Source organism: Cervus canadensis, chromosome 16 (genome assembly GCF_019320065.1).
Source record: "Cervus canadensis isolate Bull #8, Minnesota chromosome 16, ASM1932006v1, whole genome shotgun sequence".
In the NCBI taxonomy this organism is placed as follows: Eukaryota; Metazoa; Chordata; class Mammalia; order Artiodactyla; family Cervidae; genus Cervus; species Cervus canadensis.
Genome location: NC_057401.1, coordinates 19,939,758 through 19,957,038, shown reverse-complemented (window position 1 = coordinate 19,957,038; position 17,281 = coordinate 19,939,758). Strand labels below are relative to the sequence as shown.

The following is a 17,281-nucleotide window of genomic DNA, read 5'->3' as shown; positions in this document are numbered from 1 at the left end:
ATGCTATTTGCAGTTATGTGGATAGATTATCATAGCATGCAAAGTAAGTCAGGAAGAGACAAATACCGTATGATATTGTATATATGTGGAACCTAAAATATGACACAAATGAACAAAACAGACATAGGGAACAGACTGTGGTTATCAAGGAGTCAGGGAGGGTTGAATTGGGGAGTAAAGGATTAGCAGATGCAAGCTATTATATATAGAATGAATAACTAGCAAGGTCCTACTGTATAGTACAGGGAACTATATTCAATGTCTTATAATAAACTATAATGAAAAAGAAAAGAAAAAACACTGGTAATATGATGTAATACTATACTGCCACTAAAAAACCATGTTTTAAAGACTATTTGACATAGCAGAACAGAGAATTGTTCACTTTATAATGAGAAAAACCAGCAAGATACAAAACTCAATATACATCAAGATTTCAAATAGGTGAGTGTGTATATAATATATGTATCTGTCTTTATGTACATCTAGGAGATAACACTACTAAATGTTAACAGTGTCTATCTCCTCATAGTAGAATTAAAGTTATTTTCTTTTTTTCTAAATGGAGAAAATATGTAACCAGCCTGTACGTCAATTGAAATATTACAAAATATTCCTAATTCTGTAGTGAATGAATTAGCAAACATGTCGATTTGCTTGACTCGTTAAAATATATTCAACAGTTGAGCTGAGGAAACATAGTCACAGTAACTGTACACTGCTTGAATGGGTTTGAAGACACATCTGTGACCTAATAAACAAATAAGGTGTGGTGGGAACCAAAGTGGAAAATCAGGATCCCAGGCACCAGCTCACAGCATGTTCTCTGTAATGGGACACACTAAGCCAATCTCAGCCAGAAAGCATTAAAAACTAGGAGAGACTAACCCTGACTAAGAAGAATGTGAATGTCTCACCACGGAATCAGAAGCAGAAAATGAGGAGTCTTGTTCTCCGACTTTACGTGGAAAAGAGAGCCATTTCTTTTTGCTCCTTTGAACACAAGACATCCTGTACATTTGTCACGAGTGCATCTGGCTTCAAGCCACAGAAACTCCCAAGTAAGCAATGGATTAAACAATTTAAGGGGTTTTCCTTTTCCTTGTGTCCAGCTGCCCACGGTGTAGTAACTCCATAACATCATCAGGTACCTGGGCTGCTTCTACTTGCTGATTCAGTCATTTTAGTGGGTGGCCCTTACCCTCGTGCTTGTTACACTGTGGTTGCAAGATGGTGCTGTCCAAGCAGAAAAGGCACAGAGAAATAAGAGAAAAGCAAAACTTCATGCTCAGGAAGCTGTCACCTTAAAAAACTTTCTCGCCCAGAAACTTCCATGCATGTCTCACTGGCCAGGATGATGCTCATGGCCACTTCTTGAAGCATGGGAGGCTGTAAATAAACTTTTTTACCTGAGCACATTACTTCCCCTTGCTGAATAATAAGGAAGAAGAAGTGTGGGAAATGGGCAGGCGGCAATCACTGTCTTCCACACTCTGGTACCCAACAGTCTGTGGCATCCACTTTCAAAAGCTGAGAGTTTGTGTGGGCCAACAGGTGGCCTCAAGTCTATTTAACCAATTCCCCACAAGCTCTCTTGATGGAGGTTGCTACATCTATTACCTTTACAGCTCCATAGCACAAGAGCATAAAACTTCCAGCCGCAAACATGGAAAGCAAGGGGGAAAAGAATAGGTCAAAAGAATATTTCTATCCTCAATCACAGTCACTGTTAGTTCTACCCATCATCCCCTCCCTTCTTTCTTGCTTATAAAATGAATATCCGTTTGACTTGTCAGCAATGTGCCAAGGTGCATGTTGCTGCTGCTGCTAAGTCGCTTCAGTCGTGTCCGACTCTGTGCGACCCCATAGATGGCAGCCCATCAGGCTCCCCCGTCCCTGGGATTCTCCAGGCAAGAACACTGGAGTGGGTTGCCATTTCCTTCTCCAATGCATGAAAATGAAAAGTGAAAGTGAAGTCACTCAGTCGTGTCCGACTCTTCACGACCCCATGGACTGCAGCCTACCAGGCTCCTCCGTCCAAGGGATTTTCCAGGCAAGAGTACTGGAGTGGGTTGCCATTGCCTTCTCTGAGTTGCATGTTAGGGGCTGGTAAATTATAGCATCCCATCAAATCGGTTCTCCTGCCAGTTTTATAAATAAAGTTTTATTGGAACACAAATGAGCCCATTCATTTACACCTTGTCTATGGGCCACTTTTATACTATGGCAGCCACACAACTGAGCAGCTGCTACAGAGACCATCTGGGTTGCAAAACTTAAGTTACCTACTATGTGGCCCTTTAAAGAAAAAGTTGGCAGACCCCTGTCCTAAATAATTACCCATGATTGGACTGACCCAGCTAAGACATGGTTCTTCATTCTCCCACTCTCCCTCACACCTGCGGTGACCATAGGACCACACAACTGGACAACTGCTGGGACGCTTCTGGGGGAGTTTTTAATTTCCTTGAATAAAAGGGTAGCCATAGCCAATCCATCTTCCTCCCTCCTTCTTCCGGCCTTGAATGGGGATACAAAAGCTGAAACTACAGAAAACAACTTGGGAGTATGAGGCAAAAAGCCAAAAAAAATCCTAAAGCTCTTAAACCTGACACCTTTAATCCACGATATCCATGCTGAGAACAACCTACCTCCAGCCTTCTTATGTGAGCATAATATTGTGTGTATGTGTGTGGGGGGGGGGGCGGTGTGCACTCAGTCATGTCCGACTCTTTGCTACCCCATGGACTATAGCTCACCAGGCTCCTCTCCATGGAATTTTCCAGGCAAGAATACTGGAGTGGGTTGCAAGGGGATCTTCCTGACCCAGGGATCAAACCCACATCTCCTGTGTCTCCTGTATTAGCAGGCAGATTCTTTACCACTGAGCCACCTGGGAAGCCTGAGCATAATATTATGTGAGCTTGTTTATTTAAGCACTATTATTGGACTTCCTGGTTTTCATTACAGCTGAATACTCTATATAGCTTAACAATATAGCTTATGTCCAAGAGGGCCTTTTTGATAACTCCCAACTATGCCCTTATAAGAGAACATAGCCCAGAACATATTATACAGTACTGTGTGGTTATTTAAAGAGCTGCCCACATTTTTCTTTTTAACCATGAACTTCAGGTTATTATAGAATAAAGTACAGTGTAGTAGTTTAAGAACAAAGGATTGGGGCTCTGCTTGAGTTGAACTCTCTGGCTGTAATGCTTACTATTATATGACTTCAGATAAGTTATTTGATTTATCTAGAAATGCCATTATGTGAAAAATGGGAAAAATAATACTTCTAAATCATACAGCTTTTGTGAGGATTAAATTAAATTATGAATATATGGCACTTGGCCTGCTCATGCTCAATAAATGGTTAAAATAATTGAGATATGATTTATAAACTAATTTTAATAGTTATCCCTATTCTTTAGTCCCTAAAGAAAACAAAGTATTTAAGAAATTACAGGAAGGGTATTCCTTGGTGGTCCAGCGGTTAGGATTCCATGCTTCCACTGCAGTGGGCAGTGAGTGAACTGCAGTGAACCCTAGTCAGGAAATAAGATTCTTCATCCATGCAACCAAAAAGAAAGAAAGAAAAAGGAATTACAGGAATCCCTCCAATATTAAACACAGAATAAAAATAATCAATTTTAGATTTCTATGAAAGAAAAGGTATTTTTAAAAAACCTTTGCATTTGGAAAACTTACCTCTTGAAATTCTACCTCCTCTAAACTGTACTCACCTGGAAAATTGATTCTGTTTCTCTCACCTTGAAGATATATCTTTATATCCTCATATTTCCATTAATCTATTCCTGCCTCTTCTTCTGCACCTTCAGATATGTTATGCAGTAAGAAGTCATTAAGTCAACAATATTCATCGAGCATCTGTTATGTTCAGCAAAATTAGAAACATTTTCATTCTTCTGTGAGAGAGAAGCCAGCATTCCACAGGTAACCACGTCTTCTGTCAACACAAGTCTGCAATCTGACAGCTGACACTCTGAGAGTCTGAAAATTGTAATGCTAGATATTTTTGTAATATACAGTTTTGTGGAATTTTTGAATGGCAATACATTGCATATTCCTTATTACATATAATCCATCAAAGGTCTGGGACATCACCTTATAATTAATTACTGCATTACTGCAATTAAATATATTAATACTCACTCTAAGAAGAATGAATAAATACTAAACACAGACTCATATAATTTATGTCAACTTCTACTGCCAAATAATTTGGGCCAAGCGAGGTTTTATCACCAAACAAGTTATACAGACCTTTTTATTTTTTCAGGTTTTTTGAATTTCAGAATTGGAAGAAAAGACTTGTAGATTTGTACCACACATTTCAGTAAGATGCAATGCAGTCTTGACAGATGAGCAAATCAAAAATGGCTTTTCTCTCAATAGCGTTTTTTGGGTATATAATTCAGCGATGTTTAGTATATTGACAAATTCTTAGAGTTCTGAATCTGCCCTTTCTGCCCACATTTCCTCATACTATTTTTTTAAATTTTATTGGAATATAGTTGCTTTACAATGTTATGTTAGTTTCTACTGTACAGCAAGGCGAATCAGCCATATGTATACATATACCCCCTCTTTTTTCATGTCCTTCACATTTAGGTCCCCACAGAGCACTGAGTGGAGTTCCCTATGATAAACACTATGTCTTCATTAGTTATCTATTTTATGCGTAGTATCAATAGTGTATATATGTCAATCCCAATCTAATTCGTCCTTTCCCTCCCATTCCCTCTTGGTATTCATACATTTGTTCACGTCTGTGTCTCAATTTCTGCTTTGCAAATAAGATTATCTGTACCATTTTTCTAGATTCCACATACAAACAATTTACATATTTGTTTTTCTCTCTCAATTCACTCTGTATGACAGTCTCTAGATCTTTCTATGTTTGCAAATGGCAGAATTTCATTCCTTTTATGGCTGAGTAATATTCCATTGTATATATGTACCACATCTTCTTTATCCATTCCTCTATGGGTGGATATTTAAGTGTTTTCCATGTCCTGACTATTGTAAATAGTGCTGCAATGAACATTGGGGTGCATGTGTCTTTTTGAATTATGGCTTTCTCTGGGTATATGCCCAGTAGTGGGATTGCTGGGTCTGGTAATTCTGTTTTTACTTTTTTAAAGAACCTCCATACTATTTTCCATAGTGGCCGTATCAATTTACATTCCTAACAGTGTAAGAGGGTTCCCTTTTCTAAACATTCTTTGCAGAATTTTTTGTTTGTAGATTTTTTTGATGATGGTCATTCTGACCAGTGTGAGGTGATGCCTCATTTTAGTTTTGATTTGCATTTTTCTAATAATTAGTGACGTTGAGTATATTTTCATGTGTTTGTTGGCTATCTGTATGTCTTCTTTGGAGAAATGTCTGTTTAGGTCTTCCACTCATTTTTTTTATTGAGTTGTTTATTTTATTGATATTGAGCTACATGAGCTGTTTGTATATTTTAAAGATTAATCCTTTGTCAGTTGCTACATTCGCAAATATTTTCTCCCATCCTTTTGAGGGTTGTCTTTTCATCTTGTTGATGGTTTCCTTTGCTATACAAAAGCTTTTAAGTTTAATTGGGCCTCATTTGTTTATTTTTGCTTTTATTTCATTTCTCTAGGAGGTGGGTCAAAAAGGTCTTACTGTGATTTATGTCAAAGAGTGTTCTGCCTATGTCTTCCTCTAAGAGTTTTATAGTGTCTGGACCTTCAAAAAGTATGGAATACTTCACGCATCTATGTGTCATCCTTCACAGGGGCCATGCTAATCTTCTTTGTATGGTTCCAATTTTAGTATATGCCCTGCTGAAGTGAGCACTCAATAACTTTTTGATTATGTGAACTAAGCCAGTGACTCAGTGGTAAAGAATCCACCTGCCAATGCAGGAGTCGTGGGAGACACAGATTCAATCCTTGGGTTGGGGAAGATCGTCTGGAAGAGGAAATAACAACCCACTCCAGTATTCTTGCCTCGAAAATCTCATGGACTGAGGAGTCAGGAACACTACAGTTCAAGGGGTCACAAAGAGTTGGACACAACTTAGCAACCTAGCCCACACACACAATCCAAGGCCAGACATACATGTCCTCAGACTCCTTTTTGTAAATTATATAGAAGAATCTCAGATAGAAAGATCCTCAAAAAGTTGTTCAATATCCTGCTCCCTGACCCTAGATTGCAGCTTTGGATAGTCCCAGCTCCCATAGATTAGAAGGAAATCTTGTGCTCTCCTAGGAGGAGAGTGTATAAATGAACATGACAAAGACACTACTCCTATATTTTGGAAGAAGTCAAAGAAATATTTTTTTCTTTCTTATTTATGATTTTGAAAACTGTGGCCTGTGTAAGCCAGAATAGGAGGTCCTATTCATTCATCACTTTCACCTCTTCTATTTGGAAATGTGAGATGCATGTCCAATGCCCAGAAAACCTGAAAACAACCAGTTTCAAACATTTCTTCCCCCACACCTAGTTTAATTTTCAATTTAGCTTTAAACTTGGAAACAAATCTATCTTTGGAAGACATGGACTAAGTAGAAGAGCTTTGAGGAACTCTTAAGCTCAACAGCATAAAACTATGAGCAGAATGTTTTGGTTAATATAAATTATTACAGCTTGCAAGGTAAACAAGTTTGATAATGAGTTCCTCCAGCCTAGATTCAAAGCCAAAATAACAGACATTTTGGAAAATTTTCAAGTCCACATAGTGGCCCTAACCTATAAAATTTATTAAAAAGTCTATCATGTAATTTAGCACCCACTACTAGTAACCTATTTTGCACAAATATTCTCCCAGGTGGTGAGTGTATACCAATGCCTCTATTCATTGCCTTGACCTTGACTCTTAACCTTGAATCTTTATTCACTTCCTTTGGGGTCAAAGGCAAATTCTCATTCTAATGGTGACAGCTCAAAGATACAGCTTATTTTTGTGGCACCTTTGTGCAAATTACAAAAGGCTGCTCACTCTGGGAGGACAAATCAGAGCAGAGCTGAGGGCATCATATCAGCCATCACCGTTGCCAGTGGCTCTGCAAGCAGCATGCAGACACAGTATGCTATGTGGCTTTTGTCAGAGAGACCGAAAATTTGCTGAGGCTGAACCCTTCATCGTTGGGCCAAGTTTTTAAAATCATTCATCAAATTTTTTGTGTTTTCTGAATTTTAGGGCCCTGAAGCAAAACATTTGTTCTCCCTCTTAAGTTTCTAGTTCTAGAATCACTCCAGACCCCCAACTGTGCTTCCTCCCACTGTCATCACTGAGATTGGGCCTCCTATGCTGGTCAGTTTTTTTGCACCTCCAGATCCACCCTCCACCCTTCTCAGTCCTAAGGCTCCTAAGGCTGGGCTCCTGAGCTCCTGTCCTGGGCTCCTAAGGTCTGACATTTGCTGATTGTGACACTCAGATACCTTTGTCCTCTGGTTGGGTTTGACCAGTGTTGGTGAGAAGTTCAGTTCAGTTCAGTCGCTCAGTCATGACCGAGCAAAGTCTGACTCTTTGCGACCCCATGGACTGCAGCACGCCAAGCCTCCCTGTTGATGAGAAGGCTGCCGGCAAAAGAGAGATAAAGGTATCGATTCCCAAGCTCAAGCCCCACCCCCACTCCCCTTCCCACGCTTGGTCGCCTTCTGGCACAGCTTTAGGATCTCACAGTTTGAACTCTGAGGCTGCCCCATGTCCAGCCACACCTCCAGCTCTACGGCTCTCTTGGGTTCCACAAACCCTGCTCCCTCACGGTGTTCCACTGTTCAGTTCCTGAGAGCTTTGCCATCTGTTGCTTTTTCCCCTAATGTAGCCCACACCCTGCAAAGGTTAGAGTCCACTCACAACAATCTCTGCGGTTGGCCCTATAGAGTGCATGCTCTCTGCCACTTCTGTCACCAGGAACGGTCCCATTAGCCTCACTCTTTTCTTCACCAGTGCTGCTCATCCTTCTTTCTCTTCTAAATGTCCCTGTGCTGGTCTCCCTGTTTGACCCTCTTCCTATTGCCAGCAGAGAGATCTGATCAAGTGACTTAAATTAGACAGAACCCGGCCCTGCATACAAACCTCCCTCCCAACCCTTGTCTCTGAGCAGCAGCCACACCCCACTTGCAGAGCCAACACTCACTGCTCCCCTCACCTCCTCTTCTGCATTTCAGCTGCTCCTTTTACCTCAGAACCTCTTTATCTCATTCACACTCCCTACTGAATGCCTACTAAATATTTGATAACTAAGTCAAAGTGTTATTTTTCCCAAAGCTTTCTTGAATTCTCAGCTTCTCCCTTTTTCTTACTTTCTTGCCCAACCCACCTTCCTGCCCCTATCTTGAGAGACTGTGATAATGCTATCCAAATACCTGTAAGATTTTATTATATTTTTTGTTCGCTTGTCATTTTTTTCTCCTATTAGCCCCTTGAAAAGTCAGGTCCTAAAATTCAGCCAGTGAAGGCAAAATGGAGGCAGTTAGTACATTGAAAGAAAAAAAGAAGAGGAGGAAGAAGAAAGGCAGACTACGGAAAGGAATCGTCCTGCTCGGCTTGCGAAGTATCATATAAGGTTTTCATGTGTTTCGTGAAGGCAGAGTGAGTTGCATTCCTTATCTCTGAGTTTGGGGATGACTACTAGATTTGTGCAAAGGTTTTGATAGTACTAAGGGATGAGTGCAAATATTCTTTTCTTATCATGAAAATGTAAAATGAAATATTCTAAAAGTGAAATAATGCTAGAGTATAAAAAAAAAATTTCAGGAGGAAATTTGTTTTAAAAAAAAGGACTGTTTATCTAACTTGAAAAAAATAAATAGGACATGTTCCAATTAAAAATCAGGGTTTCTGCATTTAACTGCTTTTTGGTGGCCAGCTTTTATTATTGCTGTGTCAAAATGGAATTCAAGATGCATTGGGTAAGTATTGGCATTATTGAAAATATGCCATAGAATTTAGTTGAAAAAAATGAAAGTTTGAATTTAAAGATCACATTTTAAAAGGAAAACCCTGTTTACTCAACTATTATTTCCTAGGTGTCTATTCTAGATGGTAGTTATACAACTATGAGAAATAGTAAACAAAGTTCTAGTTCCTGCCATCATGGAGCTTAGAGCCTAGTGAAAAAAAAGAATTCAACCAAATATTACTTAATATTTAAATGTCTGTTACTTACTATATGCCAAGCACTCCTCTAAGAAATTTACAAAGTTTATTTTATTTAATCCTTTGAACAAATCTTTACAGAAAAATTTACTATAACTCCTATATTTTCTTATATTATACAACTGAGGCACAGGAGTTAAGGAAGGTTTCTGTGAGTCACACAGGAAGGAAGTAGCAGAAGCAGGATTTAAAGCCAGGCAGTCTGGTCTAAGGATTTGTGCTTGTAATATCTTGCTATGTTTACCATCTATGCAGGAAATGATCAATTACAAAGAAAAAAAAATGTATTTTAGTGTTCATCACAAGCCTAAGTCAAAGGTATAGAATAAATTCATTCTTTTTCAAGATTCAAGACCTAATTAAAACTATATCATCATCATATGTCTTCTCTGACCTCTTATTTGAGCCATCTGTTGAAGCAACATTTTCTGATAGTCTGGTATATACTAAACACTGTACTGAATGGGAGGCTTCCCTGGTGGCTCAGATGGTAAAAAAAAAAAAATCTGCCTGCAATGTGGGAGACTTGGGTTCAATCCCTGGGATGGGAAGATCCACTGAGGAGGGCATGGCAACCCACTCCAGTATTCTTGCCTGGAGAATCCCCATGGACAGAGGAGCCTGGCGGGCTACAGTCCATGGGGTCGCAAGAAGTCGGACATCACTGAGTGACTACATACAGCATACTGGATGGTGGAAACACAGAGAAAAGATAATTGTTACCTTAAAACTGTACAGGGAGGTGGGGAGTTTGGGGGTAAGGGGATAATGATATACAACAGTCAACTGTTACTTGCCAATGCATATCTGCTTCCTCTTAGGCTTCAAATTTGTTTTTCACTAGGACCCTAACTTGCTCTCAGGGGCTTTGCTGACAATATAGAGGAAATAAGAGAGTGGGAACAGACTGTTGCAGTAAGACATAATCAGTTCTGTCCTAGCATGTACACTGCCTGTTAAAAAGGCAGAGAAGTGGGACATTAGCCCAGTGAGATGGGTTAGGAAGGGCTATGAAGAGCAGATAAGGGTTAAAACGGCCTTAAAAGAATAAGTAAAATCATTTAAGGGGGAAGTGGGAAACAAAAATTGGTTTTGGATTTGGTCTAAACATACACCATCTGATCCATTAGCTTGCCTGGTAGATTCAGACATCATATTAATACTAAATGAATATACAACCACGATTTTCATGTATTATTTTTTGAGACGGCCACTTTTAAGAGACCACTTCAGCAGAGGTGATGTACAGTAGCGGTTAAAAGCTTTGATTTTAGATTCATATAGATGAGGGTTTGATTCTCCCTCTCTCATTTTTTTTTTTTTTGGCTGTATGACTAAAAATAAAGTTAATTTTGCTTTTTTGAGATTCTTATCTGTTCAAACTTAAATATAATAGTCGTATGTGCTTTATAAGTGTTTCATGCCATAATGCAAGCAAAATATTTAGTGCATCTATACAATACTTGATAAATATGCTCATCTGGATATTTATCAAAGTCAAAGTTTTCAAAGATCTTTAGTTACCACATGAATCTGTTTTATTAATGAAAGAATTAAAGTCTTAAGACCATACTGCAAAATATTAAAAAAGCCCCATTGCCCCATTGGGTTTTGTAAATATTTAATATGTTCTAATCATAAATATTTTTTTGCCTTTCTGTTTGAACTTGACTATCTCCTCTTTGAGGCTTTTCCTTTTCTTTTGTGATAATAATGGGGCTTAGGTCCTAACTATCAAGAAATAGTCCCCCCATATCAGAATGTGATCTTGGCCAATTTCTACAAACAAAGTAAAGCTGAGTTTCTGCCCTGATGTCTGTGGACCTTAAAGCTTACCCGCACTAAATGAATTAATATTCATATAAATAAATATAACTCAAATCCAGAAAAAAAATTAAACTTGCTAAAATTCGAAGTATAACAAAGAAATTGTTGTTTTGAAGCATTTTAATGTTTGGCCATGCTGTCAATATATTAATGAACATAGTATCTTTATCAGGATCCTTTCTTCCATGATGATAATGAAGATGATGCTCATTCACTCATCCTATACAAATTCTCATGACAATTTATTAAGCTTGTTCTGAAGGTAGTAGCATTGAACGCTGGCAGAGAAAATTTAGACTGTGTATAAAACTCCAGCAGCTGAATAGAGATTTATATATTATCTCTATATTAATACATGCCATATTAATTCAAGTTTCACTTTGCAGGTGAAAAGTATTTTAGCAGGTTAAATTAGCAAGCGATATGAAAACAATTTTTCATATGTTTTTGTCTCCAGCTCACAATTAGATCATAGTTCTAACTCCAGGTTTATCAATCTGATCTAAAAGACCTAAGAAAGGAAGATTTTCGCATTATTTTGGTCAGTCAACAAGCTAGTACTCAGTTCAATGGCAGTATTTTTGAAGATTGAAGCTAAATTGCTTTACCTGCCTATCTTGCTTTCTAATGAGCCTTGCAATGACTGTCAATATTGCATGTTTTGCAACAGTGTATTTTCATTCATTTCAAGTACACCCTTTCAATGTGTATCAGTACATGAAAATAAATTTATGATTTATTTGATATTCTTAATTTATAAAAGTTAAACATTTTAATTTATAAAAATTACTATTAAAATAAATTTTTATTATAATGATAACTTGTGGGTTTCACGCTCACAGCTATAGTACCTTTTAAAGTTGATAAAGACTTCTCTTCTTTAGTTGCCAATCATGGAAAGGGACAAAGTTTTGAAAATGTCCACTAATTTTGAAGAAGAGAGTGCTAAATCATACATTGAAATAAGTTCAAAATGATGAGAAAAAATTTTTTTTAGTCTCCCTTGTTTCCCCCTAGTATTCTGTCTTTATGAAATAACTAGCAGGGAAATATAACACCATTTGAATCATAATGAAACTGCTCTTATTTCTTAAGATATTCTCTCATTTCCTCTTTTTAAAGTAATAGTTAATTCTCATTACAAATTCAAGGTAAACTTCTTTCAGAAGTTTTAAATGAAAACAGAGGATATATTGTATGATTTGACTTCTAAATTAATGTCTTTGATAAAATGTCCCACAAATTAAGTGATCTCCTTCTGAGATGATATAAGCTGTCATTTTGGGTGACAGTCACATGAATTCCATTTTCCATATGAGAATGAGGTGCTAGACTCATAGCGTCTAGGCTGGGTCATCTAGAGAGGGAAATAATGTATCGAGTGATCAGGAAGCTGCCCCCAAAGGATGTCAATGAAAAATGACATTAGTGTGTAAAGAACTGCTAGAAAACAGTGCCCAAAGTATTGAAATTGCCACTGTGGGATTTCCCAGACTGATGATGTCGCTTTGCTATATCATTCACTGTTACCACATTCTCTTTCAGTATGCCATAGTGACTTCTATTATAATTAATTAATAAGGATATCTAGTATTAGGTTAAAATTTTCCTTCCTAGTCCTGTAGAAACACTTATTGTCAGAAAACTCAAGCTGTAAAGCATACCTTAAAAGTAGCACCCACTGAACACGGCAAGTTATTTCCCTACCTCCTTATGTACGAGTGTGTGGATTTACAAGCTGATTTCTGGGTTATGAAGTATGAGCAGAAATGACATGTGCCATTTAGAGGTTAAAAAGTTTAAGATACAGGTACGCCCCTGCTGTCTCTTTCACCATTTGTCAAGTACAAAGACTAAGGTAAACCCACAAAGTGAAAGAAGTCTGGGTTCCTGAATTGAACTTCTACCCAGTAAGAAAAACAGAATTAGTAATTTTATCTTAAGCATCAGAGAAAATTATTGGAGGGTCTTATACTCATTGGAAAAGACCCTGATGCTGGGAGGGATTGGGGGCAGAAAGAGAAGGGGACGACCGAGGATGAGGTGGCTGGATGGTATCACTGACTTGATGGACATGGGTTTGAGTAAACTCCGGGAGTTGGTGATGGACAGGGAGGCCTGGCGTTCTGTGATTCATGGGGTCACAAAGAGTCAGACATGACTGAGTGACTGAACTGACTGACTGACTGACTGATACAGGGAAATTCTGTAATCGCTTTAGTAGAGGGTGGATTGTAAGAAGAGGTGGCAGCTAGTCTCCAAAAGACCCCTAATGTTCCCCACCTCATGGAGTTCACGCCTTTGTCTGTTCCCTTCCCACATGGTTCCAGGATTGATCACTGTGGCCAGTGGAGTACAGCGGAAGTGATGGCCTGCCACGTCCAAGAGTTAGTACTAAAGACACAGTGGTTTCTATCTTGATGTCTCTGTCTGTCTCTAAGATTACTCATTCTGGGGGAAGCCAGGTGCTATGCTACATGTAGCTCTGTGGAGAGACTCACATGGTGAGGAGCAACCACATGAGTGAGCTTGAAAGTTGGCTTCCTCTAGCCCCAGAGAAGTTTTCAAATGAATGAAATGCTGGTGAACAGCATGAGTTACCCTAAACCAAAATTACCTACCTAAAATTCTCCTGGATTCCTGACCCACATGGACTGTGTGATTGATATAATAAATGTTTGTTATCTTAAACTGTTTAGTTTCAGGGAATTTTGATACACAACAATAAATAATTACTATAAAAGACCCATCACTTCATGGCAAATAGATGGGAAAACAGTGGAAACAGTGACTGACTTTATTTTGGGGGGCTCCAAAATCATTGCAGATGGTGATTGCAGCCATGAACAAACATTTCTCCAAAGAAGACATACAGATGGCTAACAAACACATGAAAAGATGCTCAACATCACTCATTATCAGAGAAATGCAAATCAAAACCTCAATGAGGTACCATTACACGCCAGTCAGAATGGCTGCTATCCAAAAGTCTACAAGCGATAAATTCTGGATAGGGTGTGGAGAAAAGGGAAACCTCTTACACTGTTGGTGGGAATGCAAACTAGTACAGCCGCTATGGAGAACAGTGTGGAGATTTCTTAAAAAAACTGGAAATAGAACTGCCACATGACCCAGCAATCCCACTCCTGGGCATACACACCGAGGAAACCAGATCTGAAAGAGACACGTGCACCCCAGTGTTCATTGCAGCACTGTTTATAATAGCCAGGACATGGAAGCAACCTAGATGCCCATCAGCAGATGAATGGATAAGGAAGCTGTGGTACATATACACCATGGAATATTACTCAGCCATTAAAAAGAATTCATTTGAATCAGTTCTAATGAGATGGATGAAACTGGAGCCCATTATACAGAGTGAAATAATCCAGAAAGATAAAGACCATTACAGTATACTATCACATATATATGGAATTTAGAAAGATGGTAATGATAACCCTATATGCAAAACAGAAAAAGAGACACAGATGTACAGAACAGACTTTTGGACTCTGTGGGAGAAGGCGAGGGTGGGATGTTTCGAGAGAACAGCATCAAAACATGTATATTATCTAGGGTGAAACAGATCACCAGCCCAGGTTGGATGCATGAGACAAGTGCTCGGGCCTGGTGCACTGGGAAGACCAAGAGGGATCGGGTAGAGAGGGAGGTGGGAGGGGGGATAGGGATGGGGAACACATGTAAATCCATGGCTGATTCATGTCAATGTATGACAAAAACCACTACAATAATGTAAAATAATTAGCCTCCAACTAATAAAAATAAATGAAAAAAAATAAAAAATTTTAAAAAAATTAAATTAAAAAAAAATAAAAGACGCTTACTCCTTGGAAGGGAAGTTATGACCAATCTAGACAGCATATTAAAAAGCAGAGACATTACTTTGTCAACAAAGGTCCACCTAGTCAAGGCTATGGTTTTTCCAGTGGTCATGTATGGATGTGAGAGTTGGGCTATAAGGAAAGCTGAGCACCAAAGAATTGATGCTTTTGAACAGTGGTGTTGGAGAAGACTCTTGAGAGTCCCTTGGACTGCAAGGAGATCCAATTGGATATCCTAAAGGAGATCAGTCCCGGGTGTTCATTGGAAGGACTGATGTTGAAGCTGAAACTCCAATACTTTGGCCACCTGATACGAAGAGCTGACCCATTTGAAAAGACCCTGATGCTGGGAAAGATTGAGGGTTGGAGGAGAAGGGAATGACAGAGGATGAGATGGTTGGGTGGCATAACCGACTCAATGAACATGGGTTTGAGTAAACTCTGGGAGTTGGTGATGGACAGGGAGGCCTGGTGTGCTGCAGTTCATGGGGTCGCAAGGAGTCTGGCACGACTGAGTGACTGAACTGAACTGATAAGAGATAAGAATATAAGCAGGATGAGTAGACATGAGGCTGTTGCAGTGATCCAGGAAAGAGATGGCTGTAATATTAACAGATATGGGGATAAATAAGAAGATTGTGTATTTTGAGGGTGATAGTGGGGAGGAACTGACCCGATACAGTGGAAGAACCTGGAAAATAATCCTCTCAGTACAAGATATTGATATGATCTGAGTGTTGAGAAAGTAAACTGAGGATTCCCTGAAGTTATAGTAGGAAATTTTGTGATACTGTGACTGCACTTGTATGCTTCCCCCAAAATCCACGTGTTTTGGGATACTATTTGGAGATGTGGCCTTTGGGAGGCAATTAGGTCATAAGGATATAGTCTTCATGATGGGATCAGTGCTCTCATGAGAAGAGACACAAGAGAGTTTGCTAATCATCTCTCTCTCTTTCTTTTCTGTATGAGGACATGGCAAGAAGAGTTCCATCTGAAAGCCAGGAAGGGGGCTCTCACAAGAAACCAAATTGGTGACTACCTTGATCTTGGATTTCCCAGACTCCAACACACAGAGATGTAAATTTCTATTGTTTAAGCTACACAGTCTATGATACTTTTATTATAGCAAGCAAAACTGACAGAGAGAGAAGGTGTTTCCCCCGTCTCTTTCACTGAGTAGGCTATTCTTGAAGCAATTTGTCTAATTCTGGATGATATACTTGCAAAGAGCAATTGAAAAACAAGACTCATGTGGTAGATGTTCAAAAATGGTAGAGTAAGGGATGGTAGAATGGAGACATGACAGTGAGAAGTCAGGTTTGGGGGAAAGAAGACTAAGATTGAACATGATGGCTGTATAAAAATATTTGGAGAAAAATCCAATCTTCACCAAGTCTATTTATCTGAAACCTTGGAAATTTTACTGAGCTTGGATTCTTAATTATAACTTCTTTCCAACTGCTCTCTCTTCAGTATGAAAAGAGTTAGTGAGAAAATCCTGTCCCCAAGAAGAAGCCAGAATCAATTCACCAAAATACATATTTGTACAACATCCACAAGACACAGAGAATTATAACTTGAGAGATTAAAAGTGTATTAGAGCATTATACATTTTTCTCTAAGGAATAGTAGTAATTAAATAGATCTTTTGTTCTAACATTATGATCTCATTTTTCATACCCTTCAGTAAGAAATTACGGCAAATTTTCTCTCAATTCTAGAAATTAAAAAAAAAATTTTTCTCAATAGGCAAGGGTTTGTTGTTTTGTTTTATACCAGTGTAGACTTGTCTGCTCCAGAAAGCAAGGATTCATTAATATAGCTCCCGGGAGGTTGACAGGCAGCTTACAGCTTGGTGATGAGAAGGGTCACATAGAAATAAGAATGAAAGAGTTGAATAAATTGCATTGAGGGTGAACTGAGTAAGAAAATGCTGAAAATATTACCTAAATAGATATACAAGTATACTTTTAAACAAACCCATGAAATTCATTTAACAAATATTGATTTAGCTCCTACAATGCATCAACCACTTTACCGGATGGACCACTTTTACAGGAATCCAGTGGTGGTCAAAAAATTAATAAATAAAACAAAAAAGCATTCAGTCTACAGTCCTTACGGGGAAGTGAAAGAATCAGATAATTACATGAACAATCACATAAACAGAAGTGAAACAGATATAAAGTTACAACTTTGCCTAATGATGCATTAGTGATCTCCAAACTTTTGGGGCACTGCAGACCTATTTTGTGAAGATCAATTTTTCCATGGACCAGGGGTGGAGTGTGGTTTTGGGATGATTCAAGTACATTACATTTATTGTGCACTTTACTTCTAAAACTACTACTGATCTGATAGGAGGTACTGGTCTAAAGCCAGGAGGTTGGGGACCCCTGCTCTAGATGATATAATGGACAGATATAAGGTATCATGAGTCTAA

The 17,281-nt window shown here is 38.6% G+C and overlaps 1 non-coding gene across 1 annotated transcript; it reads right to left on the bottom strand.

Moving 5' to 3' along the window:
• Positions 1-5,744: 5,744 nt before the first annotated feature.
• LOC122454700 lies at positions 5,745-5,848 on the bottom strand. Its single transcript, XR_006273505.1, has one exon. It is a non-coding gene; the product is annotated as a U6 spliceosomal RNA (small nuclear RNA).
• Positions 5,849-17,281: the final 11,433 nt, after the last annotated feature.